Source organism: Cyprinodon tularosa, unplaced genomic scaffold (genome assembly GCF_016077235.1).
Source record: "Cyprinodon tularosa strain WSP-4 unplaced genomic scaffold, ASM1607723v1 ctg424, whole genome shotgun sequence".
NCBI classification, from domain to species: Eukaryota; Metazoa; Chordata; class Actinopteri; order Cyprinodontiformes; family Cyprinodontidae; genus Cyprinodon; species Cyprinodon tularosa.
Window position 1 is genome coordinate 377,910 of NW_024039146.1, and position 26,256 is coordinate 404,165.

The window sequence follows — 26,256 nt, forward strand, 5'->3', positions numbered from 1 at the left end:
ATAGAATTAATATATTTACTCTTAAAATAAGAAAATTTGATACTATGCACTTGAAATTAGACCATGCAGTTTTTCTTATTTGAAGTAAATTGTCTTCTTCCATTTGAGAAGTTTCTCACTTACCTCCTGAATTCAAGAAAAAAATGCACTTATTTTCAGTAAAAATGAGTTATTTTGTGTATGTGCATTGTTTTCTTTACATGCATTTGTTTTTTTTATGTCAGCTGATTCTCCCACAGGAGCTGTGATCTTTGCTCCTCCACCAATTCTTTCACAGCTGTATTTGCTGATAGACTTTACACATGAAACAACAGGAGGGGGCGCCATAAATAAAACCATATAAAGCGTATTGTAAGAAATTTAAGATGTTTCACCTCTGGATATTGGACAGCCTGAGCTGTGAGCCAGACAGCTCACAGACAAAAAAATGCCTGTGTGCCTGATAATAAAAAAAAAAAAAGCTTGGCTGCCAATTTGGATATCGTATTTTCTTCCAATGCAAAATTAAAGCTTCAGGGATAATTAACCTTGTGAAGTGACACCGGGTTTGCCACATTATTACAGCACTCACTGTGCATTAATGATCCTATCTCAGTTTTCCTCTATTTTATGCATCCTCAAGATTACTGCAGTGGTGCAATAAGTTTTTTTGTGATTGACGGGTAGCTCCACGAAAAGAGTTTGAAATGTCAGTAAAATGGTACAGGAGGAAAAAGGAAGGAAAGTTATACTGTTGCTGTTTTTCTCTCTGCAGCCTCAGAGCTAAGCTTATGAACTGTAGGAAACTCAGTTTTAATTTTATCTTATTTTATGTCTGATGTATAATGTTCCACATTTACTACTTCAGATGTACACAACTTAATCCAAGACATGAAATAAAGGTAAATATGTGCCTGTTTTAGAGCTCCCTGGCTTTTTCACACATGATAAACAAATGCATTTTAGTTGACATGCTTTTCTAAATTGCTCTCTGGACTAAGAATGATATGGATGGCTTTGTATCCTCATTTCTCCCCATGTACTATTGGGGACAGACACCAACCCTCCAAATGGCTCTGAGAGGATTAGGTCAGTACAGGAATTGGATGCATGAATTTAACTTAATTTTTACTGACTTTGACTTGGCTTTTGAACAAAGTCCATTAATTATCATTTGGGCTCAAATTGAGGACATTCCAGATGTGTATTGTGAAGTTGTTTTATCACTTTCAAAACTGGAACACAGGAAAACATAAAAAAATATATTCAAGTCCCTCTAGCAGGTGACAGCATTTCTTACCATTAAACATACCCAATGTAACTTTTTCCAGTATTATTTAGTAATATTCAATTGATGTGACACAATATGTATGAACATTCTATGTATGATGCAATGTAACCTAAAATTCTTGAGTTCGCTATGAGCTAACTTAAAGGAATAGTACACCAAAAACATGATTAGCCTTCATTTTCTACTCACCCCCATGCTGAACAACACTCTGGAGTACTTTTTTGATATCTCAAATGCATCTGGAGATCTGGGAGGCTTCTTGCTGTCTGCTGACATTCAAATAATGGAGGTCTATGGTGACCGAGACAGAAAGGTCCATAAAAGTCCACAAAAAACATGTCAATATTCCTCCATACTGCTCGTCCAATGTATTCCAAGTGTCCTGAGTGGGTAGCATCCAGAATTTACTCGAAACGAAGTCATTTAGAATGTTTTTAGAGCATAAACAGTAGTGTATAGGATTTCCTGAAAGCGCGCACATGCGCGCTCACGACGCTACGGAAACCGCGGCAGACCAAACCAGATGAAAGTGCGCATTCAGCGTCTGCTCTGCCGATAATGCAAGCGTAGAAGAAGAAATGTGCTGTTTACCTGTGCAAAGAAAGAAACAACGAAAGAAAAATGTCTGAGGACTTCAGTGTTGAGGAAGAGCATGAGTTCTTTGCCGAGCTGAATGCGCTGGTTTCGTCTGCCGGCTTCCGTAGCGTCGTGAGCGCGTATGTGCGCGCTTTCAGGAAATCCTATACACTACTGTTTATGCTCTAAAAACATTCTAAATGACTTCGTTTCGAGTAAATTCTGGATGCTACCCACTCAGGACACTTGGAATACATTGGACGAGCAGTATGGAGGAATATTGACACGTTTTTTGTGGACTTTTATGGACCTTTCTGTCTCGGTCACCATAGACCTCCATTATTTGAATGTCAGCAGACAGCAAGAAGCCTCCCAGATCTCCAGATGCATTTGAGATATCAAAAAAGTACTCCAGAGTGTTGTTCAGCATGGGGGTGAGTAGAAAATGAAGGCTAATCAGGTTTTGGGTGTACTACTCCTTTAAGGACCGTTTACATATTTTACACACTGCATGTTCATGTGCATTGCCTTCCTGTCCTAGCAAAAGGTCTGAATCTCACGTGCAGCACAAGAGAAGGCTTTTATTCAAGCTCTTTGATGAGGCCATGATTACATTGCTGGTGGAGCACAGGGCCCGTGTGACTGACAAAGAAAAAAAGGAGAGGTGCCAGCTGTAACCCCGAAGCAGGGTTTCAATGACCGCTTTAGTCTGCTGCATGCGCTGAGAGTACGTGTGCCGATGTTGTTGTTCACTTTGCTGTCACTTGTGCAGGTAATCGCTGAGTCCTGTGGATCTTGAGCAGGGAGAGGAAGCGTGCCCGCTATCATCTATGTGATGGACGACGGACCATGATAGCCTTGAATGTCAGAGCTTACTTTGGAACCATACCAATGATGCCAGGACTTCGGGGAATGGGCCTCGGCATGGGGGCGCTCTTTCTCATTATTTCTTATTTCCCCAGGAGCTTAGAGGGAGCTTATCCTCAGTCTCTTACCTGCAGCAAGCTGGCTCTGTGCCATCCAGGAGATTGTGAGGCCAACCAAGTGACAGTGCCAAGGTATTGGGTTGGACAAACAAACTTTGCAGCGTGCTGCGTCCTCAGGATCGTGAGGCAGACGAAAGGAGTGCACCTTGGCATGTTGTCCGACGGGCTTTCTTGTGTCTTTCTATCCTATTTGCTCCTTGGTGTTATAAGGTGGACCAAAAATAGTGCTCCCTAGGCACAAGGCTCTATTTCAACATTCACAGATCCCCAAACCAGCCCTTGGCTCTGCTTAGAAAACACGTCCTGAACTCTTATGAACAGGACCTGTGACAGAGGTTGCCAGAGTTCAGCATGCACCGGGAACAGGTCCGGCTATATGCTGGCAATGCAGATCAGAGTCTTGCCCTTGTACAGCACCTGAATGGCCCTTTAGTAAAGGCCCCCTTACTCCATACTCTTGAAGCACGCCCCCCACATGGCACCAAAAGGGCAACAGTTAAATGTGTTCTCCAGGTTCAAAAAACCCATAATATGCATTTCATAAAACTTCCATGCATTCACAAGCACCCTGCAGAGGGTGGAGAGTTGGTCCAGTGTTCAAAACCCACACTGCTGGTTGAAGCCAAAGGTCAACAATCAGCCAGACTTCTGTCTGTCGAGTTTTTTTTTTAACCACCTCGAGTAATTAACCAGTCTGACCCAAAATACCCAGCCTTCACTTCAACCAGGCAAAGCATGTTGGGTTGAGGAGGTCCTCAAAGTCATTGCACTGTCTGACAATGTCCTCAGTCAAGGTCGGGAGCTCCCCTCTCCCAGTGAATACAGTAATAGCGAAGCTCTGCTCTCCCCGAGGAGGTATTGCCAGAATCCGTTTAAGGCAGTAGACTTTCTCCACGGTTTCTCCAAACTCCTCCCAGTTTTTGCCACTGCTACCACCTGGGCAGAAGCACACTAGACAGCACCTGCTTGCTGCCTAAGGAACCCCAAAAGCCACTCTAATCAGGACTCATTCTTCGACTTGTTGTCATCTCTTATCATTTGTGTCCACCACCAAGTTAAGGGTTGCCCGCATGACAGGCACTGCAGAATTTATGGTCATATCCACGGCAATATGCATCAACAACAGAGGCAACAACAGAGGCAGAATTATGGGTAACCCAGATTGTGGATTAAAACCATAACTGTTATGTACAATTCGATAAGCACTTGGTTTGTCTGTAACATGTGGTGGTGCGCTGTTACAAGTGGTTCCATTCAAGGTGCGCAGTCACTATTTTTCTGTGTGTGATGTGTGATCATGTACTATATATACTTATGGAACTTTCGCCGTATCCTAAACCTTTGTCGTGTGTTGTACTTCATATGGGGCCCACCCAGATAATGTTGCTTACGGGCCTATTGTTGTGTCATTACGCCATTGGTCTTGATTCAGGGGTGGTCATCTGTGTTAATCATGAAACGTTTTGAACCGTTCTTGGTCTGGTTCGTCATCCAGAGCCTAATGCCTCCAGTGACTCTACTAGCAGCTTTTAAGCCGCCAAAAGGGGCCTCTAGAATCACCTGAGCACTGAAACCCCTCCTCTGTGTTAAGGTGGTGATTCAAGAGGGGAATTATTTTTTTGGGAAAAATTGATTTTTGGGGGGATTTTTAATACTTTTTCATACTTTTGATATTTTTTTCTAGCTTTTGAATTTGTTTAGACTTTTTAGTTTATTTTGTGGAAGATTTTATCCTTTACATGAATTTACATATATTTACAACTATTACACCTATTTACACATATTTGCATGCAAAAACATTTTGAAGTCAGATTTTGATCAAGTGAGTCTGACAACTTGTAGGCCTGTGTTTGTCTACTGGCCAATGTAAGAAAGAAATCTTCTACTTGCAAGGTGGGTTGCATTTGGACACTGACCAGCACGTATATGGGAGCTTGGATTAGCATCACTGTAATGCCTCTGTTTGTGTTCTTTCTACTGTTTTCATGGTGGAAGCATCCAACTGTTGTACCACCTCTGCTTCTTTGGAGCCCTGTTTGCTTCTCATTTACCAAAGCTTCTGCCAGCTTCTTCCTGCTCCAGGCATTTTTTTCAGCCTGTCTCTTAAGGAACTTGAGTTAATACACTCACACTCACTATAACTTTGGTAATGCATGGAAATGTTGATGCACCTCTAGGCTGCATTCCAGCAATGTTATTCATCTCCTCTTTCTCTTCACTTTTGATTCTCTTTTTACATTCATATTCTAAACTTTTTTCCCCAGTTCTCTGGTTTGTCCCATGTGTGCTTTGTATTCAACTTGAAATTTGGTTCTTCGTTCTCTCTCCTCAAGAAGATTAAAAGTCTTATGTTGCAGCTCTTTTCAAAAGTTAACCCACTGTGTGAGATCGTTGATGTGACTGATAGGCTGTTCAATGTACATCGAGGGAGGTATCATCGTAACAGCTGTTGCACGGTGGGACATCTTGTCAGTCTTATAGAACTATGGGTGGCGAACATCCGTTTTTTAGGCGCCTTGGAAGCAGTTTGACATTCTCTTGCCGGAGCGTGCATAGACATTTTGGGGGCAGGTACTGAAGTTGGAAAAAGGGCACTTTATAAGTCTCATGAGCCGCCAACAGCCAAACACCATGTGATGCTGACGTGAAATGATCTTCCACAGTCCATAGGTAGAAATGCCTAATTGGTGTCAATTAAAAAATTAACCACTAATATAAAAATAAAATATAGATTTTTTTCACTTTATTTTTCATTTATGTGAAAAAAGAACACAATTTACACTTTTAGACGTAGACCGACTATTGTCATTTTTTACACACAGAGTGTATACAAAAAAATTTTGTTCAGTACAGCTCTAAAGACATTTTCATTTTTAAAGTGCAGCAGTGGCAAAAGGTAAGCAGCAGTGATAAATGTAAACATACGACTGTATATGATTTACAGTTTCCAACATTCAGTTTTTTTTTTTTATTTAACCACCATTTTATATAACATTCAGCAGTTGTATGGCAGATGGGAAGAAAATCTGCTGTAGCTGCATCGGACTCTTCGGAGTCTCTTCCCAGAGGGCAGCAGGGAGAACAGTCCATGGTGGGGGTGTGAGGGGTCATTAATGATGTTACGGGCTCGGGACACGCAGCACTTGGATAAATGTCTTTAAGGGAGGGAAGAAGAGCCCCGATGATCTCTCTGCTGTTCTCACCCCTCTTCTCACCTTCTTCTAGTCTGAGGCGCTGCAGCCTCCACACCACACAGTGAGACAGCTGGTCAGAACGCTCTCTATGCTGCTTCTGTAGAAGGTGGGGAGGATGGGTGGGGGCAGGTGGGCTCTCCTCATCCTCCGTAGGAAGTACATGCGCTTTTGTGCCCTTTTGACCAGTGAGGAGTTTACAGTCCAGGTGAGGGTGTCTGTGATGTGCACCCCCAGGAATTTGGAGCTGCTGACCACCTCTACAGCTGAGCTATTGATAAGCAGTGGAGCGTGGTGAGGCCGGTTCTTCCTGAAATCAACGAGGATCTGCTAAGTTTTCTCCACATTCAGGATCAGGTTGTTATCTCCAGCCCACCAGCTGCTCCACCTCCTCTCTGTAGTCCAGGTCGTTGTCGTCTCTGATAAAGCCCACCACTGTAGTGTCGTCTGCAAACTTCACGATGTGATTGGTGGTGAAGCTGGGGACGCAGTCATGTATCATCAGGGTGAAAAGCAGGATGCAGCCCTGAGGGGAGCCCGTGCTTAGGATAATGACATCAGAGGTGTTCTGTCCGACCCAGACTGACTGAGGTCTGTCCGTTAGGAAGTCTAGCAGCCAATTGCATATGGGTATATTGAAGCCCAGCTTTTTCAGTTTGCCTATCAGTTGTTATGGGATGATGGTGTTTGGCTGTGATACCATCCTGGAGAGAAATATCAGCTATGCTGATGCCATGAACACCTTTGTTAAAATATGTTCGTGCTTGGCCTATTTTTCAAAGTAGTCCTGTTTCTCTGACAGTGACTGGCTGGATGTGCTCTCTTCATCCTCTGACATAGGAGCTGGCTTGGAGCTTGTCTGCCTGGCTGTGTGTTTCCTGGACATGGCCGCCTGTGGAGCTGGTTTACAGTTGCTTTTTGTATCTCTGCTTCTTTTTGTATCTCTGCTTCTTTCTGTATCTCTGCTTCTGTCTCCTTGAACCCCAGTCGGCCTCGGCAAATGGCCGCTCAAACTGAGTATGGTTCTGCCAGAGGTTTCTTCCTGTTAAAAGGGAGTTTTTCCTCTCCACTGTCGCTACAAGCATGCTTGTGTTTGAGGGATTGCCTTTGAGTCAATGAGTCGATGCAATCAAGTGGTTTTCCTTAGATAGAAATCTTTGAATCAATTTGACTGCATGATTTGATTGAATTTGAGATGACATGTTGTGAATTGGCGCTATATAAATAAACTGATTGAATTCAGTGACTGAAAACAGCATACATGTGTGGGTTTATTGTCCAATCTTGTGGTACAATCAAGGGTTTTAGTTTCTGTTTCCATCACATACAGCATAAATAATCAACTACCCATAGTATATCATGCATTCAGCTATTATTTAGTAAAACAATTTGCTTATACAGTGGGCCCAAAAAGTATTTAGCCATTGATTGTGTAAGTTCTCCTACTTAGAATAACAAGAGAGGTCTGTAATTTTCCTCATAGGTACACTTTAACTATGAGAGATGACATGAGAAAAAAATCCAGGAAATCCAGGAAATAGGACTTTTAAAGAATTTATTGTAAATTATGGTAGAAAACAAGTATTTGGTATATTAATTTAAGTTCAACTCAATACTTTGTAACATAACCTTTGTTGGTAATGACAGAGGTCAAACGTTTCCTGTAAGGTTTGCACATACTGTAGCTGGTATTTTGGCCTATTCCTCCATGCAGATTTCCTCTAGGGCAGTGATGTTTCGGGGCTGTTGCTGGGAAACACAGACTTCCAACTCCCTCTACAAATTTTCTAGGGGGTTGAGGTCTGGGGACTGGCTAGGCCACTCCAGGACCTCGAAATGCTTTTTACGGAGCCACTCCTTCGTTGTTGTGTTTGTGTTGTGTGTTTGGGATCATGTAAGGCTGGAATTTCCAGCCACCATTCATGTTCCAGGGCTCTCACTGATGGAAGGGTGTTTTGGCTTAATATCTCTTGATATGTGGTCCTGTTCATTCTTCCCTCAACACGCATCAGTTTGCCTCTCGCCTTTGCAGAAAAAACAGCCCCAAAGCATGATGTTTCCTCCCCCATGCTTCACAGTATGTATGGTGTTCTTGGGATGCAACTCTGCATTCTTCTACCTCCAAACAAGACGAGTTGGGCTTTTACCAAAAAATCCCTATTTTGGTTTCATCTGAGTCCATGAAATTCTCCCAATCCTCTTCTGGATCATTCATATGGTCTAAGACAAACTTCTGGCGGGCCTGGACATGTACTGGTTTGACCACGTCTAGCACTGGAGGATTTGAATCCATCTCGTTTTAGTGTGTTACTTATGATAGCCTTTGTTACTTTGTTTCCAGCTCTCCGCAAGTAATTCATCAGGTCCCTCCGTGTAGCTTTGTGATTTTTGTTCACCGTTCTCATGGTCATTTTGACCCCACAAGAGGAGATCTTGCATGGAGCCCCTGTTCGCAGGAGATTATCAGTGGTCTTGTATGTCTTCCATTTTTTTTTACAATTGCTCCCACAGTTGATTTTTTCACCTCAAGCTGCTTGCCTATTGTAGATTCACTCTTCCCAGCCTGGTGCAGGTCTACAATTTTCTTCCTGGTGTCCTTCTACAGCACTTTGGTCTTGGCCATGGTTGAGTTTGGAGTGTGACAGTTTGAGGCTGTGGACAGGTGTGTTTTATACAGATAACAGGTTCAAACTGGTGCCAATAATACAGGTAACGAGTGGAGGACAGAAGAGCTTCTTAAAGAAGTTGTTTCAGGTGTGTGAGAGCTAGAAACCTTGCTGGTTTGTGGGTGACCAAATAAAATTTTCCAACATAATTTACAAATTGACATGGTTTTGGTTTTGTCCAAGTTTTATTTTGAGTTTTCGTTGGTCATATTTCGATTCTTGTGTTCTAGGTATTTTTGATTGTCTTTGAGTTCTTAGAGTCCTGTCAAACCACCTCCACTGTGACAGTGGAGGTGGTTTGACAGGACCCAAACGCAGACAATAGCTCAAAGGTGGTTACTTGAATGTTTAATAATAAAAGGGGTAACAAAAGCAAAAAGCCAAAAATGCTGAAAACCAAGAATACTCACAACAAGAAGGGGAAAAAATAATGACAACAAACCAGCAAAGAGTGACTGAACAGGAGGAGATTATATGGGAGAGAGAAACAAAGACTAGGGCAGGCTAATTAGCAGATTGGGAGCAAGTGTGAACAGAGGCAAGAAGGGAGCTAGAGAAAAGGAGACTGACACAAGAGGGCAGACAGGAAATATCTAAAAACTCAAATAAAACCAAAAATAACTAGAAAATAAAACTTGGACAAAACCAAAACCATGACATAAATAGATCCTTTAAAAATTCTATAATGTGATTTGCTTTTTTTTTTTTTTTTTTTCATTTTGTCTCTAATTATTAAAGTGTACCTATGATGAAAATTACAGACCTCTCTCATTATTTTAAGAAGGAGACCTTGCACAATCAGTGGCTGACTAAATACTTTTTGGCCCACTGTATATGTTATTTTAAAAACCAAAAAGGCCCTGTCGGCTTCACAGGCAGGCTGGTTTGCAAATCGTCATGTCTCTCTGTGTACAGCAGGTAAACCTACTGTTTTACCGTATATTTCTATATCAAAAAACTAAATGAATAGGAAATAAATCTATTTCATTTAATTTTGTTTGCGGCCTTATAGAATCTCGTATGCATGACCTCTAAAAATAAACTTTAACACAAACAAGAGTTGGATTTGAATATATATGTTTGATTCAACATGAGTGTCCTTAAGAAATAAGTTCAGGAAAAGTCTTTATTCAGCACATTAAAGAGCACTACAAGTGCAAATAATCCAACAGGAAGATGTTGCGGCCCAAATAATTTAAATCCAGGCTTCCAGAACATAAAACTCACCAGTTTGTAACAGTCCTGCTGTCCAACATGCACATGCCTGTTCACCGTGCAGAGTGATGCTCCATGTGACTACTTATTATTATTTTAACAAAAATTTAAAGAGGGGTCAATCAGCACATTCTAAGATGTGGTTGCTGCAGCACTTAGATGTGAGGAGCTGAAAGAGATCTCAAAGCTTGAGGATATTTATGCTACATTTCAAGCATACAGTGCTGATTGCGAAAGAGGATTTAGTTTAATGAATCATGTCTAAACATCATCCAGGAATTGTCTTGAAGTGGCACATTTGGACAACCACTGTAGAAGTGAGAAGGACAGATGTGAAAATACATTTGGTCATATTTCTGTCATATTTAAGATTTATTTATGGATATAAACACGGAATGCTTATAATATTATATCATTTATGTTAGTAGAAATGTTTAAAAAATAATTCAATATTTTACAAAGAGTTACAAAAAAACATATACGATATGACAAGCTACAGCACACATTTCATTGTGCAAAATATGAATGCTTTGATGTGAGAAACAAGTTGCCTGAAATATGTAATGTCTCATTTCTCCCAGAGCAGGACCCTTACATATAAAACACTGTATTTCATGAACAAGAAGGTTTTTTTTTTTGTTTTTTGTTTTTTCTCTCTATAGGGAGAACCGCTCCCTCTCCCAAGAACATCTCAAGTGCGGAGCCCATTCCCCCCGTCCTGCACTCCCACCGCTGGCTGGCGCCTGGGCTCGCCAGTGCACTGGTGGTGCTCAGTGTTTGGGGGTGGATGCTAGGGCGGGTACTGGTATATTGCTGGCGGCTGCGCCACGGGGCCAGAACTACTAAGGGGTGGCTGGCTGCCGGCGGAGCCCGCTGACTCGTCCCCACGGCTCCCGGGGGCTCCGTCATTGTGGTGGCTGGGGGTTTTCCTCTGGGCTGTCTCTCCTCCTCCCTTGGTGGGAGTCGGATTTCCTGGGTTGGCCCCTCCTGGGCGCCTTTGCTCTTGGGATCCCTTTGTGCATCTGGGGTTTTGGGTCCCCCGGTGTTTGACTCTGTGCTCTGGAGGGGCGCGTCTTCGGCTCTTCACAACCACTCTTGAGCTTTTTTTTTTCTTTGGATAAACTTTACATGCAGAAGTGCACTCTCACAAACAACTACAGGTGCTTGGCTCCAGGTGGTTAGAGATTCACTTACACACAGAAAGCCCATATTCTTATTATCTTCAGCTACCACAGTATACATGTCATATTAAGTAATACTACTCATACTTTAGCGATAGTTTCAAGGTGTTACTATATCCGTTTGTTGTGCTGTTCTTTTTACATCTCTTTGCAGGTGATGAAGCAGACTGAAGATGTTTTATCGTTATCTCCCTTTTATCTCCTCTTTCTTTCATCTTTTCTCACTTTTTCAATTTTTCCTCTCCTGTTCTACTTACATTGCAGTGTCCATAAAATCTGTAATACTCCCTGCATGAATTATAATAAAGCTATTTATATGCATTAATCAAACAGAATACTATGGCAAATGCCGTACTGCTCCAATTCTGAAAGCAAAATCTGTTGGGCTCTTTTTTTGGCATCAAGACAATTATTCTTATTGCCATATTGCCAGACAGGACGCTGTTAAAAAAAACAACAGTTTTTTCTTTTTTATTTTAAGTGAGCTAACTGACTTATTTAAAAAGTAAAATAATGGAAATTGTCACTGTAATCAGATTATTTTAATACCTCACATAACTTGCCATGATCTCGATTCTATAAAAAGGTGTAATGTTGGTGTGTGGCCAAAGCCTGAATATCTGATGTTGCTCACAGTGGTCCTCAGTGTATTCAGGAGGCTTGTGTATAAGCCAAGACACATGAAAAATCAGAGGGAACATTAACAAACATTATAAGCTTCATGTCCAGGGGCGCTTGGCCTGACACCAACCTATTGTTGAGAAGGTGTGTTAACCACAATGGACAAAATTCTACGGTGCTCCGAGCTGATTTTATACACCTCCGAAGCCCTGCCACTGTTGATTTTTTTTCTTTTAACACCTCGGGTAATGAATAAATCCGAGCCAAGGTACCCAGCCTTTCCTTTTACCAGGGCGGGCTTATCAGCTTTGTTCGGGAGATCTTTAAAGTATTCATTTCACTATCTGACAATGTCCTTCAAGGGCAGTTCCCACATACAGATATAGCAAAGCACCAATCTACCTTTGTGGGGCATTTCTCTTCTTATATCACTTGATGGGACTAAATGCCAGCAGCTGTGAATAATCAACCATAGGTCCCTCTAGCCTAAGATCTTACTGACAACATCTAATGGAAGACTGAAAAAACAACTGCAAAAACAGACTGAGTGTATTTCCAAACCCCAAAAGTATCCAATAGAAATATAACAGGAAATAATTCCATAATAACAATAATAAGCAAAGGAAAATACGCTTTAAAAAGTCAGATGTGCATCTATATTGGTGATAATTTGGTACCGTCACCAAGCAGTGCCTATAAAAGCAGTGGACAGACTGTGCATGTGCATACCACTTAGTTAGGGTGCTGTGGCTGCAGCTAGTGTCCAGGAACTCAGTTTGACTTGGATGGGTCGGGCTAATTGTCTCATGTTGCACTTGCTGCTTCGGATGAGGCTGACTCAAAATTATACATTGTTTAGATCCTTTGCTCCAGTGAAGATAAGGTGCATCGCTTCTGGCTCCGCAGCAAGTGGGCATCATCACCAGCAGGTAAGGACCATAGCGCTCGGTTGTATCTACATAATTGATCTTGTAAATTTTTAAGTCTTTTGTGTGCTTTTGTGTACTTCTAGGAACAAGAATAGCAGCATGGCCCTTAAAGGAATAGTACATCCAAAACATGATTAGCCTTCATTTTCTACTCACCCCCATGCTGAACAACACTCTGGAGTATTTTTTTTGATATCTCAAATGCATCTGGAGATCTGGGAGGCTTCTTGCTGTCTGCTGACATTCAAATAATGGAGGTCTACGGTGCCCGAGACAGAAAGGTCCATAAAAGTCCACAAAAAACGTGTCAATATTCCTCCATACTGCTCGTCCAATGTATTCCAAGTGTCCTGAGTGGGTAGCATCCAGAATTTACTCGAAACAAAGTCATTTAGAATGTTTTTAGAGCATAAACAGTAGTGTATAGGATTTCCTGAAAGCGCGCGCCTGCAAGTTCACGACGCTACGGAAACCGCGGCAGACCAAACTGGATGAAAGTGCGCATTCAGCTCGGCAAAGAACTCATGCTCTTCCTCAACACTGAAGTCCTCAGACATTTTTATTTTGTTGTTTCTTTCTTTGCACAGGTAAACAGCACATTTCTTCTTCTACGCTTGCATTATCGGCAGAGCAGATGCTGAATGCGCACTTTCATCTGGTTTGGTCTGCTGGCTTCCGTAGCGTTGTGAACGCGCCGGCGTGCGCTTTCAGGAAATCCTATACATTACTGTTTATGCTCTAAAAACATTCTAAATGACTTTGTTTCGAGTAAATTCTGGATGCTACCCACTCAGGACACTTGGAATACATTGGACGAGCAGTATGGAGGAATATTGACACGTTTTTGTGGACTTTTATGGACCTTTCTGTCTCGGGCACCATAGACCTCCATTATTTGAATGTCAGCAGACAGCAAGAAGCCTCCCAGATCTCCAGATGCATTTGAGATATCAAAAAATTACTCCAGAGTGTTGTTCAGCATGGGGGTGAGTAGAAAATGAAGGCTAATCATGTTTTGGGTGTACTATTCCTTTAAGGGCCTCTAAACAGCAGGGAAACAGTAATGGTATTTGCTCTTTTTTTTTATTCTTTTATTCCCCTTACAGTTTCTATTCTTGGAGTTGGTACATTAAGTTTCATCCTTTTGTTTTATTTAGGCTTACATTTGAGTTGCTTTGTATTATGTTTTGCATGTCAGTGTTTGCTTTGTATATTGAACATTTCTAATTTGCAGTTGTTCATTTATTGTTGGTTTGTGACTTATGTCTATCCTTGGCAATTCTTTCATTGTACTAAAATATACACCTGCTATCAGTCTCTGTTCTTGGAAACCATTTAATTATTCTTTCCTTTATGTTGTTAAACCATTTTCTTTTTTTTTACTTTTCCATCGCTTAAGCCTGTATATTATTGTATAATGTTGTGTAAACAGAGTAAAGAAGATTTTGTATTTCTTGTCTACAGCCTGGCTTTGTGTCCTCACCAATGTTGTTTTGAAAAGATGGTCTTAGAGCCATCTCTCTCTGTATCCAGACTGTGGCGTTGAATCTATAAATGACCAGTGTGTAAGATTTGTGATTCCAGTTTCTCCCCCAGGTCACAATAATAAACAACAAAACAATAGTCAAAATTCAAACGAAAAAAAAAACACAAGCAAGAGACAACTGAGTCAATAGAAATGAAGAATGAGGCAGCAACTAGGGGTTGATGGATCGAGGTAGGGTAAAAGACTCAGGAAGAAAGGCCCAGGCAATGACAACGTATGGAATGGCTAAAAGAATGTGATAAACTGTGATTGATGGTTTATCTGGGTTTTAAGTAGAATGCAGGGTAATTGGAGGTGTTTGAGGCATGCCCATTCACCCTAAGCTAAAGTGACATAATACCTTTCTTTGCAGTCCTTTTTTGAAACCATGCTTTTAAAGCCTAAACTTTCATAGCTTAGAGCAGTAGTTCTCAATCTTTTGAAACGTGTCCCATCTCAGTAAGTATATTTTCCAGATGCAACAATCCGCCAGAGGTTTTAAAACTATTATTAAACAGGAGGAGGAAAAACAAACATCAGCACTGGTTGGGCCATTAAAAGGAGGAATGTAGCTATGCTTAGAGACAAACAGCAAGGAAAGCAGAGGTCAGAATCGACAGTGGAAGGTCATTATCCCCTTGCTAGAAATCCAATATGGCTGCCTTGGCTATAAAGATCCATGGCTTCAAAAAGAAAACAAAAGAAAAATGCTCTCCAGATGATTTGTATCTAAACAAAAATTACAGAATCGAATCCCATATAATAAATACATAGACAGGTTGCTAGGATATTTTAGGGGGATATTGTATAGTGCTATCGCTAAGTTGTTGCTTAATGATTTTGAAACAGTTGTTCATGCGAAGTATATTATGTAATGTCTAAAACTGTAATATCTAAGAACGTAGGACCAAGAATTAAGAAGAGACAAACAGTAATTACTTAAAAGGCCTTTATTGAATAGAGACGAGTAGGGTGGGGCACCACCCATCACTAGAAACTCTGGTGGAGAAAAACAAAGGTAAGTGACCGTGATAATCTTATAGAAGATGATAATGGCTACCTACCTGGTTTATCAGTTCAGTCCATCTCCATAGAACACAGTAGTATTCCGCCAGAGGGCTGCCAACTAGATGTGGCAGACGCCGCCCAGAGTGTCAGGGGAACAGTTGAGAACAGGAAGGATCAGAGTTCCAGGAGTCCGTAGCCTGATCAGGGATTCTGATAAGAACAGGAACAGGCTGGTACACGCTTCCATGAGTCCAATAGAGAGTTCACACAGAACGTTCTTATAGGAACAGACAAGATCAGCAGTTGAGAGGCAGGATATCAGGAACATTACGGTACGCTAAAAACTCACTTTCCCAACTCAGCCAAAACAGGAACAAGGCACGCTCAGTGGATAAGAGGTAGGACATGATCAGTGTTAGGTTAAAAAATGTAAGTTCGTAAAAGAAGGACTGAGTTTACACAGAAAGGGATTCTCAACCGCTTCTACAGAAGGGGAAAGAGCTGCAACCCAACTTTCCAGCACTCTCTCCCTCGGACCTCCTCTGCAGAGCGCTTTTATTAACAGAACGTAACACAAGGTTACAAAACAGAGTATTGTTCTGAAAGGACAATTGATCAGGTCATAAGACAGCATGCTTCACTGACTAAATCAGACAGAGCGGTCTTCTGATTTAATCATAAGACAGAGTGAAGCATCTCATTTCTCCAATGTTTTATATTTACATACATTAATTTTGTAATCATCATTGAATAAACCTAACAGTCAGGAAAACCTCTCTCACCACTGGGCCCCTGAGAACAAGATCATGAACTATGGTCATCAGCAATGATCTAGCCTCGAAAGATGGGACTGAGCTGTATATAAAGAAGCAGGAGTAGGTGGATTAGATGAGTGGTAATTAGAACCCTGGCAGAGTTTGGCAGGTAAATGAAATGAGCAATTGGGCCAGCTCTCAGAGCCATGATCGTGACAAAAAGAATTTACTGTCATGCAATGACACATCGTAACATGTCTTACAAATCTTTAACACCTGGCTATCATTGGAGATCACTTTATAATAGCCTCCTCCCTGGGCTGGCACCTTGTTGTGGGGGAGGGGTTTGAGTGTCCCAATGACCTTAGGACCTATGCTGTCTTGAAGCTTTATGCCCCTTAGTGGTGTCACCCAAGGCAGACAGGTCCTAGGTGAGGGACCAGACAAAGAGTAGCCTAAAGTCCTCTTATGACGAATAAAATAAATGAATCTAGTGTTCCCACGCCCGGACGCGGGTCACCGGGCCCCACTCTGGAGCCAGGTCTGGAGGTGGGGCACACTGGCGAACGCCTGGTGGCCGGGCTTTTACCCATGGAGCCCGACCAAGAGGAAACATGGGTCCCCCTCCCAATGGGCTCACGACCTGTAGGAGGGGCCAAAGGGGTCAGGTGCAATGTGAGATGGGTGGCAGTCCAGGGTGGGGACCTTGGCGTTCTGATTCTCAGCTGAATAAGTTGGCTCTTGGCACATGGAATGTCACCTCTCTGGTAGGGAAAGAGCCTGAGTTAGTGCGTGAAAGGTTCCGACTAGAGATAGTTGGACTCACCACGACGCATGGCTCTGGCTCTGGAACCATTCTCCTTGAGAGGGGCTGGACATTCTTCCATTCTGGAGTCGACACTGGTGAGAGGCACCGAGCAGGTGTAGGCATACTTGTTGCCCCTCATCTTGGTGCCTGTACATTGGGGTTCACCCAGGTGAACGAGAGGGTTGCTTCCCTCCGCATACGTGTGGGGGGACGGGTTCTGACTGCTGTTTGTGCTTATGCACCATACAGCAGTTCAGATTAGCCATAATTATTGGAGTCTTTAGGGGGGGTACTGCAGAGTGCCCCTCCTGGAGACTCCCTTTTTTGGGGGGGGGACGTCTGGGCCTCCCTACTGAAGCTGCTACCCCCGTGACCCGAAACCGGATAAGCGGAAGAAGATGGATGGATGGACTTTATAATATCAGTGTAAGAGTATCATTAACATGCTATGGTAAAACATAAACAAGCAAATACCAGGTCCAACATAGTCCTTTGTTATTTTGAGCTTCCAATCAACACTCATCAGATATGCACTCTCTTCTAGTCTGTTTTTGAATATTTCAAAGATATGATAGATGGTAATGGCTTATATTGTTGTGGTGTAATATCAGTCATCATTATATATATATGTAAAAAAAAAATTTTTATCTTTAGTGGGATGCAGTCTTCTACTACTTAGTTGGAAAACAAACATACATTTTATAGGGAACAATATGATTTGGCAAATGGCAGATTTCTTTTTGCTATGCTTGGCTTCTGGTCTTGCTTTGCACCTTTCTTACTTTATCCCACCTACTCTTTAGACTTTTATTGATATTAGTATTTGGCTCTCCGTGCTTTGCTGTCTCTCATATCATTTAATATAACACCTACCTTGCAAAGCCCTTTTGCACTCTGCAACTGTATTTTCAGCAACAATTTGTTTGAAAAGCTTCTGCAGGTTCTTACAGCTATGAGGGGTGCTTATTTAATTATTTAAAGAAACCTTTGCTGTACATTTAAAACCAAATTTTACCTTCCTGACTGACAGAAGCTTGATTGTGCATTATTTACATTGTTTTGTGGGGTACATGTCAACAGACAGAGTAAACAAAGTGGCGCGTGTATGACGTCATCCACGCATGCGGACTGGAGTAATAACAGGCAGCCCGGGACACGGCCGGCTACACTCTACCCCTTCTATTCATTCGGCAAGCTAATCTGAATCGTTCAATTCCATTTCAAAAGCGAGCTAATCTGTGGTAGTAGCACTAGACATCTTCCAGGCATATGAGTGAAACTAGCAGCAGTTCCGTGGACAGGATGAAGGAATGGTAGCCGGCGCGCGGATGACATCATACACGCACCGCTTTGTTTTTAAAACATATAAATATGAAAAATATAACCATGGATGTCTGGGGGACATGGATTCGCCTACATGTTATGAAAGCTGACGTACCATAAAGAATACATTATGAAAAGTTTAGTTTGTGCCTTCAAGTCGTTGCCCATAGGAAGACATTACTTGGATATAACCTAACGGAATATCTTCAGAACGGCTCCAAATTACACTAAACTCATATGGGTAAGTAGAACATGATGTAAAAACATAAAATCAATGGCCAAATGTAAAAAAAAAAAATTCCCCTTTAAATCAGAGGGAAGCACCTGCTTCAAGTTGAGAAGTTAGAGTATTGAGGGCAGTAGATACTGAGGCCCCGTCCACACGAAGACGAACCCTGGCCTAAACAGACAAATTTTTCACCAAACCAGCCTCTCATCCACACGAAGCCAGCGTTTCGGGGGTCTGTAAACGATCTTTTTTTTATTCAGCCTTCAGAGTGGGAAGATTCTGAAACGCCGTTTTCGCGTTTCCATCTTTACGCTCTAACCGCATATTTTCTTTTACACGCATGCGTCATAGCGTCGCCTCTAAACACGCATGCGCGACACATCACAACAACAATGGCGCCGTCGCTGCTAATGCTACTCACCCTGCTGTCGGGCTTACAACAGAATCTTCTTCTTCTGGAATATCTCCAGGAAGAACAGAGCAATATCGACGACATAGTTCAGCACCTGAATTTGACTTAACCACGAAAATGGACCCGCAGGGCAACCATGTATAAATATTAGTGCACATGCCCAACATTTCGTCGCTTATTTTTGCTTTGGCACCACAGCGCCACTTACAGGCCTGGCATACATTTTGCAGCGTTTTCATGCATTCGTGTGGACGCTCACATTTATTTTACGTCTCCGTCTTTACGGCAAACGTTTTGGAAAATATCAGCGTTTCGTGTTCGTTTTGACTTCGTGTGGACGGGGCCTTAAAGGTGCAGTAGGAGATCTTTTCTGACGCATTTTTGTACCACGTGGCTTGAAGATCTCCCCACAGCCGTGTAGCAAACAGTGAAAAAGAAGGTCTGGAATTGAAACAAAAGAAATGGTTCCCGCTACAGTGTGAAATCAAAGAGTAATGCCAACAAATAACGAAACACAATCCGTGGTCCACTATTGGTTCCTGACACGTCAATCAGGATTGTCTGCTTCTCCCTTCCCCCTGTGCACGTACCCTGACTCATGAACAAATAGACCCCTTGGATGCCTAGATGTTATATTTATGCCTAGATATTATATTTATGTCCTTACAGAAGGAGACCCAGGGGACAGCCCAGAACACATAAAAGAGGCTATAGCTCTCTGTTGGCTCTCCCCAGAGGAGCTGGAGGGGGTGTCTTGGGAGAGAGATGTCAGAGAATCTCATTTCTGCTGATTCCCCAACGAATCGGTCCAAAAAAAAACAAAATGTGACTGACAATAGATGATGATGAAGTTTATATTAGGGAAGAATGATAAGGTTAAGCAAATAGGGTCACAAATTCTGACACAGTGAGTGGTTTAAACTACCCAGCTTCTGTCCCATCAACATAAAACCAACATTTAGGTGTAAGTAATAACACAGCAGCTAACCGAACTAAAAAATCCCCTTCTACAACCTTAACTTTCAAACCTCATTATTTTCAGTTTAAACTATGTACTTCTACTATAATAACATTCAAAACTCTATTTGAAAAATAAAGCACCCTGTGAAGGTTTTCTGAACTAAAGAGTGTTGGGAGTGTTGGCAGATCACCTCACCCGTCGTTTGGAGGAACAGGATGCTCAACTACAAGGACAATCCCAAACGCTCCGTGAGTTATACCATCTAGTTGGAACTCATAACCAAATGCTACAGAGTTGTGCTAACTTCCTGAATAGCGCTAATGCTGCATCTGTTCAGCAACCATTTCCGGGTCCAGTCCCTCCCCCGAGGTCACAACCTGTGACGTCATCAGAGTTCCGCCCTAGTCTTCCAGAGAAATTCTCCGGTAACATGAAAGATTGCAAAGGATTTTTATTCCAGTGTCGGTTGATTTTTCAGAACTCTCCTGGTAGCTTTTCCACAGATCACAAGAAGATAACGTTCATTCTTTCTCAGTTAACAGGAAGAGCCTTGGAATGGGCTCAGGCAAGATTTGCCACTGACGACAGTTTAAATTGCCGTTTTTCTGACTTCATTGCTGAATTTTCCCAGGTTTTCAACCAGGAAACTGACCAAACTATTGATTCCAGAGCTCTTTTCAGCCTTAAACAAGGAAATTCATCGGTGGCAGATTTTTCAATAAACTTCCGGGTTAAGGCGGCAGCTTCCGGATGGAACCAAAGCGCCTTGAAGGGAGCCTTCTTCATGGCATTAAACGAACAGATTAAAGATGAACTAGCAACCCTCGACGAACCAGCTTCCCTCGAGGATTTAATTCGCCTTTCCATTAGGCTTGATAATAGGATTCGAGCCAGAAACAGTTCTAGGAAGCAGAGTAATTTCTCTCCTGCCTCTCTTAATGTGACTGTGTGTTCTCCCTCTACAGAGCAGATGCCCACTCAGAGGTCTAAGTCCCAATCTCTACCATTGCCCGTTCAAGCCTCTCATTTGGGGGAAAGGGATTTTGAACCTATGCAGGTGGGACACACTAGGCTCACTCCAGAGGAGAGACAGAGGCGTTTCCTAAGCAAGCTATGTATCTACTGTGGCGAGAGTGGACACTTCATCGCCGCCTGTCCGGCAAAATCAAAAGCCGGAGCCCGCCAGAGGATCTGAGGAGTCTGGCAGGCCAAATTAATACAATAAAATCTCCTCGTTTGTTGCTGCCTGCCACACTCTTCTGTGATAACCAAAGTCTCTCTTTCTCCGCTTTCATCGACTCAGGCTGTGAGCGTAACCTAATCGACTCTAACCTCGTCCAGCAACTCCAGATTAAAACCGTTCCTCTCTCTCAGCCTCTCAGTGTGTCCGCCATAGATGGAAAAAGACTCCACCGTGTTACCCACCAAACCCAGCCCCTCGAGCTACTTCTGTCAGGTAACCACCGAGAGACAATAACTTTCTTTGTTTTTCCCTCTGCATGTTCTCCGCTGGTCCTCGGGTTCGAGTGGCTGGAGAAGCATAACCCTCACATTAATTGGACTAAACGTCTTTTGGAATCATGGTCCACCATGTGCCACGAAACCTGCCTTCGTTCTGCTGCCCCTATGTTGGGGCCTCCTAGTGGTGGGGGGGAGATGGACTCTCCCGACCTTTCTTCAGTTCCCCCTGAGTACCATGACTTAGCCCCTGTCTTCAGTAAGGTCAGTGCGACGTCCCTACCTCCACACAGACCATACGATTGCGCCATTGAACTTTTACCTGGTGCACCCCTTCCTAGCAGCAGATTGTATAACATTTCCAAGCCCAAAAGAGAAACAATGGAAAGATACATCAACGAATCATTAGCTGCTGGAATAATTCGCCCTTCATCCTCTCCATTGGGTGCCGGTTTCTTCTTCGTGGGCAAGAAGGATGGTTCCCTGAGACCTTGTATTGATTATCGAGGTTTAAATCAGATCACAGTTAAAAATAAATACCCACTGCCTCTTCTCGCCTCTGCTTTTGAACCTGTACAGGGTGCTACAGTGTTTTCCAAGCTGGATTTAAGAAACGCCTATCATCTCCTCAGGATACGAGAGGGCGATGAATGGAAAACTGCCTTTAAGACACCCTTGGGTCAATTCGAATACCTGGTGATGCCCTTCGGTTTAACTAACGCTCCTGCCTGCTTTCAGGCTTTGGTTAATGATGTTCTCAGAGATTTCCTCAACGTGTTTGTTTTTGTGTACATTGATGACATTCTCATCTATTCCAAGGACCTCCAGGAACACAAGAGACATGTCCGTCTTGTCTTGCAGAGACTACTGGAAAATAAACTGTTTGTGAAAGCCGAGAAGTGCGAATTCCATCAACCTTCAGTCACCTTTTTGGGGTTTGTGCTCGAGGGCGGCCAGGTAAAACCTTCAGAAGACAAGATCAAAGCAGTTTCTGAAAACCGAAAACAGCTACAGAGGTTTTTAGGGTTCGCTAACTTCTATCGTCGATTCATCAGAAACTACAGTCAAACCGCCCTTCCATTAACCTCTCTGACTTCCGTTAAACGAACTTTTCAGTGGACTCCCGAGGCTCAAGCTGCTTTTGAGAAACTCAAATCCTTGTTTTCTAGAGCTCCCGTTCTGATACAACCTGACCCAACAAAACAGTTCATCCTAGAGGTGGATGCTTCTGATTCTGGGGTTGGAGCGGTTCTCTCCCAGAGGCTCGACTCTGATCAGAAGATACACCCATGTGCTTTCTTCTCTCGCAGACTCTCTTCCGCAGAACAGAACTATGACGTGGGTGACCGAGAGCTCCTGGCTATTAAGTTGGCGTTGGAAGAATGGAGACATTGGCTGGAGGGAGCTGAGCATCCGGTTCTTGTGTGGACTGACCACAAGAACCTGGCTTACATCCAGTCAACCAAGCAGGCAAATCCTCGCCAATCCAAGTGGTCAATCTTCTTCTCACGTTTCAACCTTATCATTTCCTACAGACCCGGATCCAAGAACGTGAAGCCCGATTCTCTCTCTCGTCTCTACTCCGTCGATCATCCAGAGCCACCTGAACCTGTCCTTCCAGCTTCATGTACCATTGGAGTGGTCAATTGGGAGATAACGGACCTTATCAACTCTGCCCTAGCCACTGAACCAGATCCAGGTACCGGTCCGCCTAATCGTACATATGTCCCATCTTCTGTCAGGTCCCGTCTGATCCAGTGGATGCATGCCGCCAAATTCACCGCTCATCCAGGAGTGAGTAGAACAGTTGCTCTCATCTCCAGGCGCTTCTGGTGGCCCACACTCCACAAAGACGTAAAGGAGTATGTGTTGGCTTGCCCCACATGTGCCCGCAACAAAGCCTCACACCAACCTCCTTCAGGCCTGCTTCAACCACTACCTGTTCCCTCGCGTCCTTGGTCCCACATAGCCATTGATTTTGTCACCGGTCTCCCTGTCTCCCGAGGTATGTCCACCATTCTAACCATTGTTGATCGTTTCTCGAAGTCCTGCCATCTAGTACCCCTCAGGAAACTTCCCACGGCCTTCCAGACAGCCCAGCTACTTATTAAACATGTTTTCCGGCTTCATGGCATTCCCCAGGAAATCCTCTCGGACAGAGGTCCACAGTTCATTTCACAGGTATGGAAGGCTTTCTGTTCTGCTCTCGGTTGCAAACCATCCCTCACTTCAGGTTACCACCCTCAATCCAACGGCCAGACAGAACGAATGAACCAGCAGCTGGAATCCACCCTCCGCTGTCTCACCTCCAATAACCCCGTGGATTGGAGTCAATACCTCCCGTGGATAGAATACGCCCACAACTCTCTCCGTTCTGCATCCACTGGACAGTCCCCATTCCAGGTTAGTCTCGGATACCAACCACCTCTTTTCCCTGCAGATGAGAGAGAGATATCGGGGCTGTCCGTCAACCAACACATCCGTCGCTGTCAGAGGATTTGGAGGGAGACCATCGCCACACTCAACCAGTCATCCGAGTCAATTAAACGTTTCGCCGACGCCAAGAGACGCCCCGCCCCCGAGTATTCTGAAGGCCAGGAAGTGTGGCTCTCCACTCGAGACATCCCCCTCAAGGGGATGTCTCGAAAACTCTCCCCGAGATTCATTGGACCCTTCAAGATCTCACGAGTCATCAACCCCTCAGCTGTTCGTCTCCAATTACCTCAGTCCCTCCGAATCCACCCTACATTCCACGTCTCCCAGATTAAGCCCGTTTCTTCGAGCCCTCTGTGCCCACCGTCCGACTCCCCACCACCCGCCCTGGAGGTCGATGGCCATCCGGCCTTCACAGTGCGCCGCATTGTAGACTCCCGTTGACGAGGTCGCGGATGGCAGTACCTCGTCGACTGGGAGGGCTACGGACCGGAGGATCGTCAATGGGTCCCGGGCTCGTACATCCTCGACCCTACTCTTATCGAGGAGTACGAGCGTTCCTGCCCATCTACCTCTTCCGCACCGCCAAGGGGCGGTCGTTGAGGGGGGGGGTACTGTTGGGAGCTGGAGAAAATCCCACCTTTCTCCAGCAGAGTCCGCCGTGGATCCTCTGAGGGAGCCTCCTGCACAGCTGCAGCTCATCTAGATCATCAGAGGATCCACTATATAAGCTGTCTTCAGACCTTGCCTCAACGCCGCAGTGTTGTTCCAGTTGGTCAGCGCTAAAGCCTAGATCTTTGAGTATCTCCATGACTTTGAATCCAGGTTGGATTCTAACCTCTATCTCTGTGTTTCCAGGAAACCTGTGTCTCCTCCGTGAGAGCTCAGGAAGAGCTAACCTGCCGAGCCGACCCTCTGAGCCAAACCCTGAAGATTCTCTGAGAACCTCCAAGCAGCTCTGGACCAGAGCTGGGAAACCAAGGCTAAGGTCTGTTCAAGCTAGACGTGAGACGCTGAAGCAGCAAACGGACTCTGCTGATAAACACCTCTCCAGAACCAACAGTGACTCTCCCAAAAGAGAACCTCAAGAACCCTCAAGGTACAATCAGAGCCCACTTGGAAATCAAATCCTGTCAGCAGTCCTTAACCGCTCTGTCTCTCACGCAGACTCCGGTGAAACCAGAACCCAGGCCCGAACCAGTCATCAGTACATTCTGTGTGTTGTGCTTAATAAACGTGTTAAACTTTCATCCTTGTGTCCGTCAAGTGGTGTTCTGCATAATTGGGTCTCCATTTGAGAACCCATCATGACAAAGAGTTTTTATTTTTTTTGATACATTTTTAACACAATCTTGCTGTTCATTAGCAGAATGGTTATATAGAAACGAAATGACCATGACCAAGTTTTTCTATAATAAAATAGAAAGAAATGTCATGTAGTATTTCTGTAATGCTGTGAAACCAGCTAAGCAGCAACACATGAGAAACTTCAGTGAAGCAATGGTAATAAAAAAAAAATCAATGAAAAATCACAGTGTTTGAAAAAGCAAGCACAATGAATTCTTTAATCTCTTGTATCATTACAGGAATTCTGAGCCCCAGTTACTGACAAAATTGCTTCATCTCAGGTTTGCAGGAACATGTTTCAGGAGCTCTTAAGTGCTCGGTAAAGCATTTCAATCAGCTCTCTGCCAGGGCCATTAGAAAACCTTGATTATTTCTTTTAAAACCAGCTGTATTCGAGTGACGCACCAATAGAACAAAAGAAAACCTAAGCTTAAAATATATCTTAAAAACTGCAGGAGAACGAATTATTCTATTTCTGTGTCTATTGGAAGAGTTTTCTTTTACAAATATGGAACTCTATGAAGGTAATCAGTCATTTTTTTGCTAAATAAACCAACCAAAACAATAAAAAAAGAGGGAAAAGTAGAGCATACCTTTACTTTGAGTTATTTGGTTTAAAACATCAACTAATCATATTTTGTAAGAGTTAATTGAACCAATCTAGAAAAAAATTGAAAAGAAATAATGGGACTTTTTTTTATTTTGTAGTTTGCTGATAAACTACTGTTGCACTGACCTGCTAATTGGTGGCAGCCCAGGGTGGGGCTATATGTGTGCACACCTGAAGTGCTTTGCCTCACATTGGTGAAGGCATAAATGACACCTAGGAAAGCAGCTGCTAATTTCTTGCAAGTTGTGTAAGAGACTTGTGCTGAAAAGTAGCTGCAGAGAATTGAGGGCCCATGTCAAAAAACTGAAGAGGCAGTCGGTAAGAAATCTGAATTTCATAGGATCTTACTGCTCTTTAATTATGTGTAATTTGAGAGGAGTCCTGCTCATTTGATTTATGTTCCAAATGGCTGCAGTGGTGTAAATAATTTGGGAAATGTGAATCCATGTTGTGCTTTATCAGGTTGTGTTGTATGGTTTTTAAGGTTAAATGTTCTGGCAAGGTGCAATATCGTGGTACATTTTGTAAAACTGTCATGTGTATATGACGATTACATTGATTCAAATATTGTGATTTCATTTATAGTTTGTGTGTCCTGAATATTATATGTTCACTAACAAGCATAACTGTCCTTCTGTCCTAAGGGTTTTACCTGACTGTTGTAAAGACTGACCACAAAATTGGGAAATAAAAAGAATGGAAAAAGTTTCAACTGCTTTGTCTGAGTAAATCTAGCTATACTCTTAAAGTCA